The sequence below is a fragment of the Molothrus aeneus genome, chromosome 1 (assembly GCF_037042795.1).
Source record: "Molothrus aeneus isolate 106 chromosome 1, BPBGC_Maene_1.0, whole genome shotgun sequence".
Classification (NCBI taxonomy): domain Eukaryota; kingdom Metazoa; phylum Chordata; class Aves; order Passeriformes; family Icteridae; genus Molothrus; species Molothrus aeneus.
Genome location: NC_089646.1, coordinates 79,004,669 through 79,008,648, shown reverse-complemented (window position 1 = coordinate 79,008,648; position 3,980 = coordinate 79,004,669).

Genomic DNA, 3,980 nt, shown 5'->3' with positions numbered 1-3,980 from the left:
TTTACCTCTCCAGTTTGGATGTTTGCATCTGAACCAGGTCACCTGAGCCGGGGCTCTCTGCCTTGTCAGTGGAAGTTAGGGGCACATGGACAGCCAGAGGGGTGGGTCTCTAGAAGGGACTGGTTCTCTTCACTGACTGTAGTGGGAGCTGGCAGTGATCAGCATAAATCTCTCTGCTCTAGATATCTGAAGTTAGGTGAGATTAATGTTGTCCCAAGAATCCGGAAAGGACATACAGAAGCAGATCTGCTGGCTTATCAGGTGTCAGAGGTGCCAGCCAAATCATGCCAGGAACAGAAATGGGAGGTGAAAATAGAGGAGCTTCAGGTGAGGATAATCACAAATCTTAGAGATAAATGCAGAGAGGCTCATAAGAAACACTGAGACAGGTTTGGGGCTGCACTGAGTTTTAACCATATATATATATATATATATATATATATACACACACATATATATTTGTGTGGGGATGTGTGTATATAAGAAAAATCCATAAGAAAAAGAATCATCCTCAGTACAGTGCATCTGAAACAAACTGGTACCTATGTAAGTGACAGGTGCTGCAGGATATTTTCCAGTCAGTGGCAGAGACAAATTTTCTGTTCAAATCCAGAAGTAGACAGTCATTATGAATATTTTTAAGAACAGTGTTGTAGACAGCTAAAGTCAGGATGCATTTTTTATTTACTATTTTTAGTTTAGCAAGAAGAAGAAACCATACTGAAGCCTCAGCATTGCATTTGGATTTTCCCCCAATTTTGAAAATGTGTGTTAAGAGTTTAACAGAGCAGCTGAAGAGAAGTGTATCTTTTATTGTATTGGGATAAAAAAGTCTTGCAGTTTGAATGTCATCTTTTTAAAAAACTTCATCTCAAAAAATGTATGAACCACATCCAATATTTCAACTCCAAAAGAAAGACTGTCAGTCCTCATTCTTCAGCTCTAACATTGAAATTGCTTCTTGTCTAGTTTGTGGCCACTAAGTTGAAGCTAATTAAAAATTGCTCAGTGTGGTTTTTTTGCTGCCAACTTCACCTGCTTAGGCTCAGGGTGTTGAACTCAATGTCTAGGAAATAGTTTTCAAAATAGTTTTAAACTTGTGTAAAGCACAGATTTAAGGCATATGTATGTTTTCAAAATAGTCCAATTGACCAGAAGAAAAATTTGTCCAGTCAAAGCATAGAAAAGACATAGCTTTCCTTTTTTTTTCCCCTGGGATTTGGACATCACTGTTTCTTTACATTTCATCAGTACAATACAATACAATAGTCCCACCTCTGCCCCTTTTATGTTAGTGCTATTACAGCACAAAGGTTTTTTGGGGGTTTTTGGGGGCTTCATTTTTATGAAAAACTCCTGATTTTGAAGAAAACTTAAAGCTGGAATTTTGGTGCCACAGAAGACCTAGTCTCTCCCTCTTCTTTTGTGAGGGTTTCAGGGTGCTTGAAGGCATCCCTGGCAGGAGAGGAACTTTCATTTTGGGCCTGGTTTTGTCAGAGGGCAGGATATAACTCTGTGGTGGTCCCTTGAAATTATTTTGTAGAGGAGCCTGGCATGGTCACTGGGCTGCTGCTGCCTCACTGAGTGACGTTTGTATTCACAGCATCCTTTGTGGTGTTAGTGCATCCCTGATTTTGGCCAGGGATGGAGCAGGGAGCCTTGCAGAGGCTTTTTGAAAGATTTGTCAGAAAATATCCAAGGAGACCCACATGCCTCAGAGGCAGGATGCGATGTACCTGGAGGGACAGGAGATAAATGCAGAAAACTTCTTTCCTTGGGGCTTGGCTGATTTGCATGTCTCTTGATGAACCACAAAGCTTTGGGTCAGCTCTGTGTCAGCCATGGCCAGGGAGTGAGGAAGATGGCTGGAACATTGCTGGAAGCTGTATGTGCTGAACAGTGCTGCTGGGAGGGAAAAATGAAAAGCATGAAAGAAATAGAATGGGTCCCAGATGCTTTCATCTTCTGACATACCCCAGTTTGGCATAATTCTGAGGTTAAATGCCTTGGGAGGCCAATTAACCAAAACATTTTCCTCTCTTAGTGAAGCATTTGGCCATAGTTCAAGGCTTTACTGAAATGGGGAGGCAACTAAGTTCACTAAACTTGTGCAACCCAAGCTATTCTGTGATCTTAAAAATATTGAGAATTGCCATTTTTAGAGTTTCAGATAACAAATACAGCATTTAGTTATGAAGGAATTTTTTAGCTATCATTTAGATGGCCTCCAAGCATCAGAAAACACAGTTCAATAAGCTCTGTTCTCCTGGCAATTCTTTGGTTGTCACACTTGCCTGCAGTGGTGGATTCCACCCAGCCAACAGCTAAGTAACTCACTCACTCAGTTACTCCCACAGCAGCAAGATGGGGGCAAAACCAGGAAGAAGAGGAGCAAGAAAATTTTAGGCTATGATAAAGACAGGGAAATCACTTCTCATGCACTGTCATGGGCAAAAGAGACTAGAGTAGGGGAATTTAACTTAATTTATTGGCAATTAGCATTAGTATTTAATTACAAATTTAGATATTGGGAAACGTAAAAAACAACAAACATTAGAATGCTTAGGGAAAAAACACCCCCTCCCCTTTTCAAGGTTCAACTTCACTCCAGACTCCTCTCCCTTGTTATCACCACAGGTCATGCTCAGTGCCATCAGTGAGGCAATGAGCAGAGTGAGGGGTTGTGAAGTCAGAATCTGGTGATTTCTCTGCCTTTCAATGTGTCAGTGTGAATCCTTCTATGGCTGCAGTCCTCCTTTTCTAAGGTGTACCAGCTCCAATGCTGGCTTGAGATAAATAAGTTCTAAACCACTTGTTATGTTACATGTTAATTACTAATTTTATAAACATCTGTTCAGCTCCATATAGTTTCTATCCATGCTACTGGAAGGGGGAAAAAAAGGGAAAAATTAAAGTAAAATCTATTTTTGTTGTCTTCCCTCTTGGGTGTTTTAATGTGCTGTCATACATGCCTGTATTTCTGCAGGACATGGATTAGAACAGAGCAAAAGGGTCTGAAGGAAGCAGCCCAGAAGTTAAGATATTAAAATCAATCCTGTAGGGATTCTTGACCTCACACAGGAGTTTCATGGGAGCTCAGGCAATGACCTAAGGGCAACAGGAGGTATGGAAAAGACATGCCTAGGAGAAGTAAGCAAATTCATGGAGGAAGACTTACCAAGTCCATGGATACTTTTTATTCTGAACTGCCAGTCAATGATTGGAGATGTGAACATTTCCCTGGGTAATAGACACAGAAAGTGTACTTGCAGCTCTTCTTCCCTGCAGCCTGTAACATGACACATGAATAGACCATGACTACTCTAACTGAAGCTGCTCTCAGCTGCTCCTTCAAAACAGAGGACTTCACCACTGTGAGGTTTCTCCAGGAGAGAAGAGGTGTTCCTTGCCTTTCCTGTATTGATGGCTTCCCCTTGTTTGTTGGTTGGGTCCCCATGTTTGACATTTTCAGTGCTTCTGTTGCTGCTGTAGCAGAGATGATACAGCCAAGAAACACTTCAGCCACCTTCTGTTGAAGTTCTGAATGAGACATAAGTGAAGCCACATGCTTTTGTTTCACAGGCTGTAAAAAGCCCATCACCATCAAATCTGACCACATCTCTGTGTTCAGGGTCCCCAGCGGTCTACTCAGGGGAATATTTCACCCCCTCATTAGCCTTTGCAGGTTAGCTTTGAGCATGGGAATTTGAGTCCTCAATGACAGACATCCAAACCTCAACACATTTTCAAAGGAGAAAAGTGGGAATCAAACTTACAGGCTGAGCAAACTCAACAAGGTGAATTTCTTCACATCTCAACAAGTGGTGTGAGCATAACTCAGGAAAGCTGCAGGTAGAGATATCTGGAACTGAGATGTTCCCAGAGTCATGGGAACATGAGCAAAACTGTTCAGTAGCCAGCAGGTGCTCTACCTGGTTTAGTAGCACAAGGCATCCATGAGTGCTGGACAAAAGATGTGG